General features: G+C 43.4%; 11 non-coding genes across 11 annotated transcripts; 2 read left to right on the top strand and 9 right to left on the bottom strand.

Annotated features, from left to right (window-relative positions):
* Positions 1-237: 237 nt before the first annotated feature.
* Positions 238-319, bottom strand: TRNAS-GCU (transfer RNA serine (anticodon GCU)). Its single transcript has one exon. It is a non-coding gene; the product is annotated as a tRNA-Ser (tRNA).
* A 1,681-nt stretch (positions 320-2,000) lies between these two features.
* TRNAS-UGA (transfer RNA serine (anticodon UGA)) lies at positions 2,001-2,072 on the bottom strand. Its single transcript has one exon. It is a non-coding gene; the product is annotated as a tRNA-Ser (tRNA).
* Positions 2,073-3,155: 1,083 nt separating this feature from the next.
* TRNAI-UAU (transfer RNA isoleucine (anticodon UAU)) lies at positions 3,156-3,250 on the top strand. Its single transcript has 2 exons — positions 3,156-3,193; positions 3,215-3,250. It is a non-coding gene; the product is annotated as a tRNA-Ile (tRNA).
* A 1,174-nt stretch (positions 3,251-4,424) lies between these two features.
* TRNAT-UGU (transfer RNA threonine (anticodon UGU)) lies at positions 4,425-4,496 on the bottom strand. The gene has a single exon. It is a non-coding gene; the product is annotated as a tRNA-Thr (tRNA).
* Positions 4,497-5,579: 1,083 nt separating this feature from the next.
* On the top strand, positions 5,580-5,674 carry TRNAI-UAU (transfer RNA isoleucine (anticodon UAU)). The gene is made up of 2 exons: positions 5,580-5,617; positions 5,639-5,674. It is a non-coding gene; the product is annotated as a tRNA-Ile (tRNA).
* A 3,381-nt stretch (positions 5,675-9,055) lies between these two features.
* TRNAT-UGU (transfer RNA threonine (anticodon UGU)) lies at positions 9,056-9,127 on the bottom strand. The gene has a single exon. It is a non-coding gene; the product is annotated as a tRNA-Thr (tRNA).
* A 589-nt stretch (positions 9,128-9,716) lies between these two features.
* On the bottom strand, positions 9,717-9,798 carry TRNAS-GCU (transfer RNA serine (anticodon GCU)). Its single transcript has one exon. It is a non-coding gene; the product is annotated as a tRNA-Ser (tRNA).
* A 1,665-nt stretch (positions 9,799-11,463) lies between these two features.
* TRNAT-UGU (transfer RNA threonine (anticodon UGU)) lies at positions 11,464-11,535 on the bottom strand. Its single transcript has one exon. It is a non-coding gene; the product is annotated as a tRNA-Thr (tRNA).
* Positions 11,536-12,124: 589 nt separating this feature from the next.
* TRNAS-GCU (transfer RNA serine (anticodon GCU)) lies at positions 12,125-12,206 on the bottom strand. Its single transcript has one exon. It is a non-coding gene; the product is annotated as a tRNA-Ser (tRNA).
* A 1,665-nt stretch (positions 12,207-13,871) lies between these two features.
* Positions 13,872-13,943, bottom strand: TRNAT-UGU (transfer RNA threonine (anticodon UGU)). The gene has a single exon. It is a non-coding gene; the product is annotated as a tRNA-Thr (tRNA).
* A 589-nt stretch (positions 13,944-14,532) lies between these two features.
* On the bottom strand, positions 14,533-14,614 carry TRNAS-GCU (transfer RNA serine (anticodon GCU)). Its single transcript has one exon. It is a non-coding gene; the product is annotated as a tRNA-Ser (tRNA).
* Between the last annotated feature and the right edge of the window lie 197 nt (positions 14,615-14,811).

Genomic DNA, 14,811 nt, shown 5'->3' with positions numbered 1-14,811 from the left:
TATCAATCTATTTATCCAAACTGGTTAATAAGCCAGGAGTGAGTGAAAGGCAATCCTCTGGAAACTCCATGAAAGATCTAATTTCTATTACGCACAAAATACTTCACTTTATTTGACATATTTGTTAAAATGGAACAGTCAGATGATCCCATCTAGCGGATCCTGGCTCTGTCTTGAAAGAGAGTGTAATTATACTACAAGAAATGCTGGCCATCAAAAGAGACTCTGATGGCTTTCCGACGAAGGTGGGATTCGAACCCACGCGTGCAGAGCACAATGGATTAGCAGTCCATCGCCTTAACCACTCGGCCACCTCGTCTGCCCTACAGCCCCATCTGAAACCTTGCTTCACAAAAGGTACTGAAGTGTCAATATACTGTACCTAAAAAAGAAAAAAACAGCTGAGGCAAGATCTCACATTCCACGTCTTCCCCCAATCAGGGACCTACATTTTATTTTTGGGAAATTCTTACTATGTGCTAATTACAAATATTCATAAGATTCCCCTAGACTTTGTCAGAACTGTCAAGATATAATTCTATGGGGTTTTGAATAGACAGAGCATATGTTATAGGACAATTATAGAATCTATTCCGTTTGGACTGTATTTTTAATAGTCATGATAACATGCTAGCATGTGAGTCGATCTTGCACAGTGAATGATGGAGCAGTGTCTGTAATCTACTTGGTCAGCTGTAGATGGCTCACCTGGGGAGATGTGAAAAGAGAGAGCTCCAGTGGCGCAATCGGTTAGCGCGTGGTACTTATACAGCAGTACTTGCACTGAGCCATGCCGAGGTTGTGAGTTCGAGCCTCACCTGTAGCAGCCGTGTTGATTTTCATAAACCATTTCACAAAAAGTAAAGTTTAAACTCAGAGTATGGACGGCCCTTGCTAGAGAGTCTTTACTTCTTATAGGATCTACGTGTCCTACTCCTCTGGGTGCCAAATATCACATATCCTCCGCGATGCTCAGTTTAAACATTCCATGATGTGCCATCTTGCATTTCATGCAAACACCACATCAGTGCATTTAAAAATACATTTGTAGAATAATAAATATGATGAAAACAGTGTTCTCACATGATAACCATAAACTGAAGAGCTGCAAAAAATGCTGTATCAGCTACTTACAATAAAAGGTGACTCGAAAAAACTAGCAAAAGAAGAGCATCATCATATTAAAGGTTCTATTCACCATCTTGAGTTGCACCATAGCAGCTTATGGTGCTTTTCTGCTCAGAGTGTGCCTCCAATCCCACATTCATTTTTAATTTCTTTGCAGTTTAAAAACCAACAATTACTGCTCGAAGTTCACTTTTCAAAACCATTCAACCTATTAAATGTATTTCTCTAACCTATGAATGTGGTCCATGTTCACTTTTCCTCATCTTCATCTCGATACTCCTTTCCCAGAAACCAGGTTCACTTCTTCATTCAACCCACCCATCCAAGGTCACCAAATCTTTGAAGCAAGTCTGCCTATTCTCCCTTTCTCTCTATGTACAAGATACCTTGTATCATTTGAATGGACAGCAGGAGAGAAGGATATTTATGGTGAGTGGGGGTGGGGTTTTGAGGAGTAACCTCATTTGCCTAAGAGCCGGGGTATCTGGGAAAAAAAGTATTTTATGGGGGAAGACTTTCACATCTCCTTGGTGAAATTTGTAGGGCCTTATAACATCCTTTCTGTGGATGCAGATTCAGTCGGAACAGAGGTCCTAGTCCTCGCTCTGCCTTTCAAAGGAACTGTAAATATGCATGGCTTATTTGGCTTTGCCCGGCAGGGCTTGCCCGGCAGGGTGAGAATGGCGTTTGTCAGGCGTTCGTCAGGCGATCGGAAGGGGTGATGCAATAATTTATAATTCAATGATCTTCATGATATTTTCTTGATAATATGAAAGCAGGAAAGGGAAGCTTGGCAATAAGCAATCCTAAAGCAAGGTGTGACTCCAGGGAAGAATGACTTGAAAACAACATACAGAAAGACTCATGTAAAAAGGCCCTGATGAGGCTTGAACTCATGACCCCTGGTTTTCAAGACCAGTGCTCTGCCACTGAGCTACAAGGCCAGTCTGCACGCAGGATGTAAATTGCAACATGTATTCTTACTGAGGTATGAATATATCTATGATTTTGAGACTCTGTATGGAAACGTAGTTGCATATGAATGTCCACGTGCGCGCACACATTGAAGACCATGCTTAAGGCACTTTTTTTGGAAGTATGAAAAACTACATTTTCATATGAGAAAATAAGAGTTTTCGCATTCAAGACCATACCGATAGCTCTAGTTAGTATGTCTGTAATCAGTGACATATAGAGAACCCACTTATTAGAAGTGATCTGTCTCTGTGGGGCAGACATATGTTAACAGTCATTCATTTGAGACGGCCTAAACTTTAGGAGTAAGAGCTGCTTTCTTATCAATCTATTTATCCAAACTGGTTAATAAGCCAGGAGTGAGTGAAAGGCAATCCTCTGGAAACTCCATGAAAGATCTAATTTCTATTACGCACAAAATACTTCACTTTATTTGACATATTTGTTAAAATGGAACAGTCAGATGATCCCATCTAGCGGATCCTGGCTCTGTCTTGAAAGAGAGTGTAATTATACTACAAGAAATGCTGGCCATCAAAAGAGACTCTGATGGCTTTCCGACGAAGGTGGGATTTGAACCCACGCGTGCAGAGCACAATGGATTAGCAGGCCATCGCCTTAACCACTCGGCCACCTCGTCTGCCCTACAGCCCCATCTGAAACCTTGTTTCACAAAAGGTACTGAAGTGTCAATATACTGTACCTAAAAAAGAAAAAAACAGCTGAGGCAAGATCTCACATTCCACGTCTTCCCCCAATCAGGGACCTACATTTCATTTTTGGGAAATTCTTACTATGTGCTAATTACAAATATTCATAAGATTCCCCTAGACTTTGTCAGAACTGTCAAGATATAATTCTATGGGGTTTTGAATAGACAGAGCATATGTTATAGGACAATTATAGAATCTATTCCGTTTGGACTGTATTTTTAATAGTCATGATAACATGCTAGCATGTGAGTCGATCTTGCACAGTGAATGATGGAGCAGTGTCTGTCATCTACTTGGTCAGCTGTAGATGGCTCACCTGGGGAGATGTGCAAAGAGAGAGCTCCAGTGGCGCAATCGGTTAGCGCGCGGTACTTATACAGCAGTACTTGCACTGAGCCATGCCGAGGTTGTGAGTTCGAGCCTCACCTGGAGCAGCCGTGTTGTTTTTCATAAACCATTTCACAAAAAGTAAAGTTTAAACTCAGAGTATGGACGGCCCTTGCTAGAGAGTCTTTACTTCTTATAGGATCTACGTGTCCTACTCCTCTGGGTGCCAAATATCACATATCCTCCGCGATGCTCAGTTTAAACATTCCATGATGTGCCATCTTGCATTTCATGCAAACACCACATCAGTGCATTTAAAAATACATTTGTAGAATAATAAATATGATGAAAACTGTGTTCTCACATGATAACCATAAACTGAAGAGCTGCAAAAAATGCTGTATCAGCTACTTACAATAAAAGGTGACTCGAAAAAACTAGCAAAAGAAGAGCATCATCATATTAAAGGTTCTATTCACCATCTTGAGTTGCACCATAGCAGCTTATGGTGCCTTTCTGTTCAGAGTGTGCCTCCAATCCCACATTCATTTTTAATTTCTTTGCAGTTTAAAAACCAACAATTACTGCTCGAAGTTCACTTTTCAAAACCATTCAACCTATTAAATGTATTTCTCTAACCTATGAATGTGGTCCATGTTCACTTTTCCTCATCTTCATCTCGATACTCCTTTCCCAGAAACCAGGTTCACTTCTTCATTCAACCCACCCATCCAAAGTCACCAAATCTTTGAAGCAAGTCTGCCTATTCTCCCTTTCTCTCTATGTACAAGATACCTTGTATCATTTGAATGGACAGCAGGAGAGAAGGATATTTATGGTGAGTGGGGGTGGGGTTTTGAGGAGTAACCTCATTTGCCTAAGAGCCGGGGTATCTGGGAAAAAAAGTATTTTATGGGGGAAGACTTTCACATCTCCTTGGTGAAATTTGTAGGGCCTTATAACATCCTTTCTGTGGATGCAGATTCAGTCGGAACAGAGGTTCTAGTCCTCGCTCTGCCTTTCAAAGGAACTGTAAATATGCATGGCTTATTTGGCTTTGCCCGGCAGGGCTTGCCCGGCAGGGTGAGAATGGCGTTTGTCAGGCGTTCGTCAGGCGATCGGAAGGGGTGAGGCAATAATTTATAATTCAATGATCTTCATGATATTTTCTTGATAATATGAAAGCAGGAAAGGGAAGCTTGGCAATAAGCAATCCTAAAGCAAGGTGTGACTCCAGGGAAGAATGACTTGAAAACAACATACAGAAAGACTCATGTAAAAAGGCCCTGATGAGGCTTGAACTCATGACCCCTGGTTTACAAGACCAGTGCTCTGCCACTGAGCTACAAGGCCAGTCTGCACGCAGGATGTAAATTGCAACATGTATTCTTACTGAGGTATGAATATATCTATGATTTTGAGACTCTGTATGGAAACGTAGTTGCATATGAATGTCCACGTGCGCGCACACATTGAAGACCATGCTTAAGGCACTTTTTTTGGAAGTATGAAAAACTACATTTTCATATGAGAAAATAAGAGTTTTCGCATTCAAGACCATACCGATAGCTCTAGTTAGTATGTCTGCAATCAGTGACATATAGAGAACCCACTTATTAGAAGTGATCTGTCTCTGTGGGGCAGACATATGTTAACAGTCATTCATTTGAGACTGCCTAAACTTTAGGAGTAAGAGCTGCTTTCTTATCAATCTATTTATCCAAACTGGTTCATAAGCCAGGAGTGAGTGAAAGGCAATCCTCTGGAAACTCCATGAAAGATCTAATTTCTATTACGCACAAAATACTTCACTTTATTTGACATATTTGTTAATATGGAACAGTCAGATGATCCCATCTAGCGGATCCTGGCTCTGTCTTGAAAGAGAGTGTAATTATACTACAAGAAATGCTGGCCATCAAAAGAGACTCTGATGGCTTTCCGACGAAGGTGGGATTCGAACCCACGCATGCAGAGCACAATGGATTAGCAGTCCATCGCCTTAACCACTCGGCCACCTCGTCTGCCCTACAGCCCCATCTGAAACCTTGCTTCACAAAAGGTACTGAAGTGTCAATATACTGTACCTAAAAAAGAAAAAAACAGCTGAGGCAAGATCTCACATTCCACGTCTTCCCCCAATCAGGGACCTACATTTCATTTTTGGGAAATTCTTACTATGTGCTAATTACAAATATTCATAAGATTCCCCTAGACTTTGTCAGAACTGTCAAGATATAATTCTATGGGGTTTTGAATAGACAGAGCATATGTTATAGGACAATTATAGAATCTATTCCGTTTGGACTGTATTTTTAATAGTCATGATAACATGCTAGCATGTGAGTCGATCTTGCACAGTGAATGATGGAGCAGTGTCTGTCATCTACTTGGTCAGCTGTAGATGGCTCACCTGGGGAGATGTGAAAAGAGAGAGCTCCAGTGGCGCAATCGGTTAGCGCGCGGTACTTATACAGCAGTACTTGCACTGAGCCATGCCGAGGTTGTGAGTTCGAGCCTCACCTGGAGCAGCCGTGTTGTTTTTCATAAACCATTTCACAAAAAGTAAAGTTTAAACTCAGAGTATGGACGGCCCTTGCTAGAGAGTCTTTACTTCTTATAGGATCTACGTGTCCTACTCCTCTGGGTGCCAAATATCACATATCCTCCGCGATGCTCAGTTTAAACATTCCATGATGTGCCATCTTGCATTTCATGCAAACACCACATCAGTGCATTTAAAAATACATTTGTAGAATAATAAATATGATGAAAACTGTGTTCTCACATGATAACCATAAACTGAAGAGCTGCAAAAAATGCTGTATCAGCTACTTACAATAAAAGGTGACTCGAAAAAACTAGCAAAAGAAGAGCATCATCATATTAAAGGTTCTATTCACCATCTTGAGTTGCACCATAGCAGCTTATGGTGCTTTTCTGTTCAGAGTGTGCCTCCAATCCCACATTCATTTTTAATTTCTTTGCAGTTTAAAAACCAACAATTACTGCTCGAAGTTCACTTTTCAAAACCATTCAACCTATTAAATGTATTTCTCTAACCTATGAATGTGGTCCATGTTCACTTTTCCTCATCTTCATCTCGATACTCCTTTCCCAGAAACCAGGTTCACTTCTTCATTCAACCCACCCATCCAAAGTCACCAAATCTTTGAAGCAAGTCTGCCTATTCTCCCTTTCTCTCTATGTACAAGATACCTTGTATCATTTGAATGGACAGCAGGAGAGAAGGATATTTATGGTGAGTGGGGGTGGGGTTTTGAGGAGTAACCTCATTTGCCTAAGAGCCGGGGTATCTGGGAAAAAAAGTATTTTATGGGGGAAGACTTTCACATCTCCTTGGTGAAATTTGTAGGGCCTTATAACATCCTTTCTGTGGATGCAGATTCAGTCGGAACAGAGGTCCTAGTCCTCGCTCTGCCTTTCAAAGGAACTGTAAATATGCATGGCTTATTTGGCTTTGCCCGGCAGGGTGAGAATGGCGTTTGTCAGGCGTTCGTCAGGCGATCGGAAGGGGTGAGGCAATAATGTATAATTCAATGATCTTCATGATATTTTCTTTTTTTTTTTTTTTTTTTTTTTTTTTTTTTTTAAAACCTTTATTTGTGCATCTTAAAAGAACAAATACGGGCCTACAACCGTCAGGCCGGCCACGATACAATGAAGCACTGATATCCACATTACATCCCCCGTGCGTCAATGGTCAGGATTAACAACGAGTTATGAGTCACCTACTGGAGATATCTTTGACACCCGGGGAAGGAGAAGTGAAGGTTAATTTTAAGTTTTTAGATTATTTTATCAGAGAAAAGAGTCAATGAAGGATAAGAACAAAGGAGATTCGAGTCCGCAAGATAGCCTCCCCACACGGGAGAGCAGCAACATCAGTAAGAACAACAATGGAAATTAAAAACTCAAACAGTGAGGCGGTGCAGAAATATAACAGGATAGTCACATGAGCAAGTACGCACCCCTCCGGAGCCGCCCCCACTTGATCCACCCCACACCCGGACCCCGAATCGAAGAAAGTAGAGCGCAGAGACATAGAAGAAAAAAGGCCCATAGAACTAATTAAGAACAGAGTATTATCCCCCCACCCTACACCAATGCGGAGGCTACGGCCTACCCCCCCCCGACATAGTGCCTGTCGCCCAATGAACCCGAAATATAGAGAAGAGAGAAAGTGGGAATAGAGTAAAGAAAATAAGAAAACAGAAAAGAAGGTGGGGAGGAGCCCACGGGACACCAGAGCGCCCCGAACCATCAGCCAGTCATGGCCCCCACACACTGAGAGCCCACTACTCCAAAAAACGGCATGCGAAGATACCATGGCACCACAGTGTAAGCGAATGGATACAAGTCGCGATGAGTGCGCGCAAAACAGACATACAGTTCCAGTCCCAGGCCAGCCCGTCCATAAACCCTGTCAATAGAAATCAGTCTAGCCCTGGCCCGATCGCGGGCGTGGGATTAAACCAGCCCCTGCATGAAGGCCCCGTGTCCCGAGCAGACAAAGACAAGATGGCCGCTCGTGAAAGGATGGTGAAGTAGGATCACGAAATGGCCGCCGACCATCGGTTGAGGTCCCTCTTTGCACCACATAAAATCCAAACCTGGCAATTAAGGTACAGGAGTTCCACAAAAAATAAGCCGTGGTCCACCGCGGACGGTTCCTCGACGCAGTTAGGTATCGCTCAACAGGATAGTCCAGCGGACGCGGCGAGGCAGGCAACAATGAAGCAGGCAGCCATGACCAGGGGGACAAAGTGTCCGCAGTTGAGGTGTAGAGCGGTGTACCCTGAGCGCCGGGAGCGCCAGGTGAAGGCATCAGTGTAGCACAGTCATACACCGCCATTGCGTCCCCGCAAGTGGACAAAAGCACCGGGAGACCCACGCCCTGTAGATGACAAACTGTGCGCTCACGACCCGCAGCCGACAGTATGGGGTCAAGCCGCTCACTCAGCGCTTGCAGGCCAGCGCACAGCTGTAGTTGGAAGTCCCGCAGGGCAGCCAGAACGGAGCCGCATGTCAGCGGAGGCTGGGCCCCCACAGCGGCAGCAATCCGGGACGGCACCGTGGAGCTGGTGTCCGTAAGAGGGAGGGCGAAGTGGGCAGCGGGCGAGACCGGAGTAGCACCCCCCAGCCTCGAGCAGGCACTCAGCGCCATGTTTTGCCGCTATACGTTGCAATGGCCGAGGGGGGGGGGGGAGTCGTGGCAAGGAGTCAATTCCCCTCAGGTCTACGCCGCAACGGGAACGGCCGACAGTCGCTTCTCTTCTCGCAGGTTCCCTTCGCCGCTGGCTAGGCAATAGGCGAAGGGGGCAGCAGCATCCCACAGCGCGGTCATCAGAGCGGGGCAGGAGACACGCCGCACCGGGCCCACCCCACAGCTCCAGCCCGGCCGGCACAGGGTGCAGAAGGTGTCCGGCCGTCCCTCTCCGGGCTCATCCGGCAGCGATCCGTGGTGCGAGGGGAGATCGGGACCGCGGGGCTCAGGTTAGCGCTCGCTGGTCCGGTAACTGCGGAGCTTCCAGGGGGCCAGCAAAGGCCGTAATGGCGCAGGATTTCAGTGCCGAAGACAAAAGCACACAGAACTCGGGCATCCGGGCGGGCTGAGACTCCGGGAAAGCGGCAGCACGGCCAGCGCGTCTTCGCACACGTTTTCCTCGAAAATCGGCGAGGATGGGCATCAGGATAGTAGTCCGAGGCCACGGACCGACGGAGCCGGGCGCTCAAGCGTCTGCTCCGGTCGCCATCTTGGCTCCTCCCCCGATATTTTCTTGATAATATGAAAGCAGGAAAGGGAAGCTTGGCAATAAGCAATCCTAAAGCAAGGTGTGACTCCAGGGAAGAATGACTTGAAAACAACATACAGAAAGACTCATGTAAAAAGGCCCTGATGAGGCTTGAACTCATGACCCCTGGTTTACAAGACCAGTGCTCTGCCACTGAGCTACAAGGCCAGTCTGCACACAGGATGTAAATTGCAACATGTATTCTTACTGAGGTATGAATATATCTATGATTTTGAGACTCTGTATGGAAACGTAGTTGCATATGAATGTCCACGTGCGCGCACACATTGAAGACCATGCTTAAGGCACTTTTTTTGGAAGTATGAAAAACTACATTTTCATATGAGAAAATAAGAGTTTTCGCATTCAAGACCATACCGATAGCTCTAGATAGTATGTCTGCAATCAGTGACATATAGAGAACCCACTTATTAGAAGTGATCTGTCTCTGTGGGGCAGACATATGTTAACAGTCATTCATTTGAGACGGCCTAAACTTTAGGAGTAAGAGCTGCTTTCTTATCAATCTATTTATCCAAACTGGTTAATAAGCCAGGAGTGAGTGAAAGGCAATCCTCTGGAAACTCCATGAAAGATCTAATTTCTATTACGCACAAAATACTTCACTTTATTTGACATATTTGTTAAAATGGAACAGTCAGATGATCCCATCTAGCGGATCCTGGCTCTGTCTTGAAAGAGAGTGTAATTATACTACAAGAAATGCTGGCCATCAAAAGAGACTCTGATGGCTTTCCGACGAAGGTGGGATTCGAACCCACGCGTGCAGAGCACAATGGATTAGCAGTCCATCGCCTTAACCACTCGGCCACCTCGTCTGCCCTACAGCCCCATCTGAAACCTTGCTTCACAAAAGGTACTGAAGTGTCAATATACTGTACCTAAAAAAGAAAAAAACAGCTGAGGCAAGATCTCACATTCCACGTCTTCCCCCAATCAGGGACCTACATTTCATTTTTGGGAAATTCTTACTATGTGCTAATTGCAAATATTCATAAGATTCCCCTAGACTTTGTCAGAACTGTCAAGATATAATTCTATGGGGTTTTGAATAGACAGAGCATATGTTATAGGACAATTATAGAATCTATTCCGTTTGGACTGTATTTTTAATAGTCATGATAACATGCTAGCATGTGAGTCGATCTTGCACAGTGAATGATGGAGCAGTGTCTGTCATCTACTTGGTCAGCTGTAGATGGCTCACCTGGGGAGATGTGAAAAGAGAGAGCTCCAGTGGCGCAATCGGTTAGCGCGCGGTACTTATACAGCAGTACTTGCACTGAGCCATGCCGAGGTTGTGAGTTCGAGCCTCACCTGTAGCAGCCGTGTTGTTTTTCATAAACCATTTCACAAAAAGTAAACTTTAAACTCAGAGTATGGACGGCCCTTGAGAGAGTCTTTACTTCTTATAGGATCTACGTGTCCTACTCCTCTGGGTGCCAAATATCACATATCCTCCGCGATGCTCAGTTTAAACATTCCATGATGTGCCATCTTGCATTTCATGCAAACACCACATCAGTGCATTTAAAAATACATTTGTAGAATAATAAATATGATGAAAACAGTGTTCTCACATGATAACCATAAACTGAAGAGCTGCAAAAAATGCTGTATCAGCTACTTACAATAAAAGGTGACTCGAAAAAACTAGCAAAAGAAGAGCATCATCATATTAAAGGTTCTATTCACCATCTTGAGTTGCACCATAGCAGCTTATGGTGCTTTTCTGCTCAGAGTGTGCCTCCAATCCCACATTCATTTTTAATTTCTTTGCAGTTTAAAAACCAACAATTACTGCTCGAAGTTCACTTTTCAAAACCATTCAACCTATTAAATGTATTTCTCTAACCTATGAATGTGGTCCATGTTCACTTTTCCTCATCTTCATCTCGATACTCCTTTGCCAGAAACCAGGTTCACTTCTTCATTCAACCCACCCATCCAAGGTCACCAAATCTTTGAAGCAAGTCTGCCTATTCTCCCTTTCTCTCTATGTACAAGATACCTTGTATCATTTGAATGGACAGCAGGAGAGAAGGATATTTATGGTGAGTGGGGGTGGGGTTTTGAGGAGTAACCTCATTTGCCTAAGAGCCGGGGTATCTGGGAAAAAAAGTATTTTATGGGGGAAGACTTTCACATCTCCTTGGTGAAATTTGTAGGGCCTTATAACATCCTTTCTGTGGATGCAGATTCAGTCGGAACAGAGGTCCTAGTCCTCGCTCTGCCTTTCAAAGGAACTGTAAATATGCATGGCTTATTTGGCTTTGCCCGGCAGGGTGAGAATGGCGTTTGTCAGGCGTTCGTCAGGCGATCGGAAGGGGTGAGGCAATAATGTATAATTCAATGATCTTCATGATATTTTCTTGATAATATGAAAGCAGGAAAGGGAAGCTTGGCAATAAGCAATCCTAAAGCAAGGTGTGACTCCAGGGAAGAATGACTTGAAAACAACATACAGAAAGACTCATGTAAAAAGGCCCTGATGAGGCTTGAACTCATGACCCCTGGTTTACAAGACCAGTGCTCTGCCACTGAGCTACAAGGCCAGTCTGCACACAGGATGTAAATTGCAACATGTATTCTTACTGAGGTATGAATATATCTATGATTTTGAGACTCTGTATGGAAACGTAGTTGCATATGAATGTCCACGTGCGCGCACACATTGAAGACCATGCTTAAGGCACTTTTTTTGGAAGTATGAAAAACTACATTTTCATATGAGAAAATAAGAGTTTTCGCATTCAAGACCATACCGATAGCTCTAGATAGTATGTCTGCAATCAGTGACATATAGAGAACCCACTTATTAGAAGTGATCTGTCTCTGTGGGGCAGACATATGTTAACAGTCATTCATTTGAGACGGCCTAAACTTTAGGAGTAAGAGCTGCTTTCTTATCAATCTATTTATCCAAACTGGTTAATAAGCCAGGAGTGAGTGAAAGGCAATCCTCTGGAAACTCCATGAAAGATCTAATTTCTATTACGCACAAAATACTTCACTTTATTTGACATATTTGTTAAAATGGAACAGTCAGATGATCCCATCTAGCGGATCCTGGCTCTGTCTTGAAAGAGAGTGTAATTATACTACAAGAAATGCTGGCCATCAAAAGAGACTCTGATGGCTTTCCGACGAAGGTGGGATTCGAACCCACGCGTGCAGAGCACAATGGATTAGCAGTCCATCGCCTTAACCACTCGGCCACCTCGTCTGCCCTACAGCCCCATCTGAAACCTTGCTTCACAAAAGGTACTGAAGTGTCAATATACTGTACCTAAAAAAGAAAAAAACAGCTGAGGCAAGATCTCACATTCCACGTCTTCCCCCAATCAGGGACCTACATTTCATTTTTGGGAAATTCTTACTATGTGCTAATTACAAATATTCATAAGATTCCCCTAGACTTTGTCAGAACTGTCAAGATATAATTCTATGGGGTTTTGAATAGACAGAGCATATGTTATAGGACAATTATAGAATCTATTCCGTTTGGACTGTATTTTTAATAGTCATGATAACATGCTAGCATGTGAGTCGATCTTGCACAGTGAATGATGGAGCAGTGTCTGTCATCTACTTGGTCAGCTGTAGATGGCTCACCTGGGGAGATGTGAAAAGAGAGAGCTCCAGTGGCGCAATCGGTTAGCGCGCGGTACTTATACAGCAGTACTTGCACTGAGCCATGCCGAGGTTGTGAGTTCGAGCCTCACCTGTAGCAGCCGTGTTGTTTTTCATAAACCATTTCACAAAAAGTAAAGTTTAAACTCAGAGTATGGACGGCCATTGAGAGAGTCTTTACTTCTTATAGGATCTACGTGTCCTACTCCTCTGGGTGCCAAATATCACATATCCTCCGCGATGCTCAGTTTAAACATTCCATGATGTGCCATCTTGCATTTCATGCAAACACCACATCAGTGCATTTAAAAATACATTTGTAGAATAATAAATATGATGAAAACAGTGTTCTCACATGATAACCATAAACTGAAGAGCTGCAAAAAATGCTGTATCAGCTACTTACAATAAAAGGTGACTCGAAAAAACTAGCAAAAGAAGAGCATCATCATATTAAAGGTTCTATTCACCATCTTGAGTTGCACCATAGCAGCTTATGGTGCTTTTCTGCTCAGAGTGTGCTTCCAATCCCACATTCATTTTTAATTTCTTTGCAGTTTAAAAACCAACAATTACTGCTCGAAGTTCACTTTTCAAAACCATTCAACCTATTAAATGTATTTCTCTAACCTATGAATGTGGTCCATGTTCACTTTTCCTCATCTTCATCTCGATACTCCTTTGCCAGAAACCAGGTTCACTTCTTCATTTAACCCACCCATCCAAGGTCACCAAATCTTTGAAGCAAGTCTGCCTATTCTCCCTTTCTCTCTATGTACAAGATACCTTGTATCATTTGAATGGACAGCAGGAGAGAAGGATATTTATGGTGAGTGGGGGTGGGGTTTTGAGGAGTAACCTCATTTGCCTAAGAGCCGGGGTATCTGGGAAAAAAAGTATTTTATGGGGGAAGACTTTCACATCTCCTTGGTGAAATTTGTAGGGCCTTATAACATCCTTTCTGTGGATGCAGATTCAGTCGGAACAGAGGTCCTAGTCCTCGCTCTGCCTTTCAAAGGAACTGTAAATATGCATGGCTTATTTGGCTTTGCCCGGCAGGGTGAGAATGGCGTTTGTCAGGCGTTCGTCAGGCGATCGGAAGGGGTGAGGCAATAATGTATAATTCAATGATCTTCATGATATTTTCTTGATAATATGAAAGCAGGAAAGGGAAGCTTGGCAATAAGCAATCCTAAAGCAAGGTGTGACTCCAGGGAAGAATGACTTGAAAACAACATACAGAAAGACTCATGTAAAAAGGCCCTGATGAGGCTTGAACTCATGACCCCTGGTTTACAAGACCAGTGCTCTGCCACTGAGCTACAAGGCCAGTCTGCACACAGGATGTAAATTGCAACATGTATTCTTACTGAGGTATGAATATATCTATGATTTTGAGACTCTGTATGGAAACGTAGTTGCATATGAATGTCCACGTGCGCGCACACATTGAAGACCATGCTTAAGGCACTTTTTTTGGAAGTATGAAAAACTACATTTTCATATGAGAAAATAAGAGTTTTCGCATTCAAGACCATACCGATAGCTCTAGATAGTATGTCTGCAATCAGTGACATATAGAGAACCCACTTATTAGAAGTGATCTGTCTCTGTGGGGCAGACATATGTTAACAGTCATTCATTTGAGACAGCCTAAACTTTAGGAGTAAGAGCTGCTTTCTTATCAATCTATTTATCCAAACTGGTTCATAAGCCAGGAGTGAGTGAAAGGCAATCCTCTGGAAACTCCATGAAAGATCTAATTTCTATTACGCACAAAATACTTCACTTTATTTGACATATTTGTTAAAATGGAACAGTCAGATGATCCCATCTAGCGGATCCTGGCTCTGTCTTGAAAGAGAGTGTAATTATACTACAAGAAATGCTGGCCATCAAAAGAGACTCTGATGGCTTTCCGACGAAGGTGGGATTCGAACCCACGCGTGCAGAGCACAATGGATTAGCAGTCCATCGCCTTAACCACTCGGCCACCTCGTCTGCCCTACAGCCCCATCTGAAACCTTGCTTCACAAAAGGTACTGAAGTGTCAATATACTGTACCTAAAAAAGAAAAAAACAGCTGAGGCAAGATCTCACATTCCACGTCTTCCCCCAATCAGGGACCTACATTTCATTTTTGGGAAATTCTTACTATGTGCTAATTGCAAATATTCATAAGATTCCCCTAGACTTTG

Source organism: Triturus cristatus, chromosome 12 (assembly GCF_964204655.1).
Source record: "Triturus cristatus chromosome 12, aTriCri1.1, whole genome shotgun sequence".
In the NCBI taxonomy this organism is placed as follows: domain Eukaryota; kingdom Metazoa; phylum Chordata; class Amphibia; order Caudata; family Salamandridae; genus Triturus; species Triturus cristatus.
The sequence above is the reverse complement of the archived record's forward strand: the minus strand, read 5'-3'. Positions and strand labels throughout refer to the sequence as shown.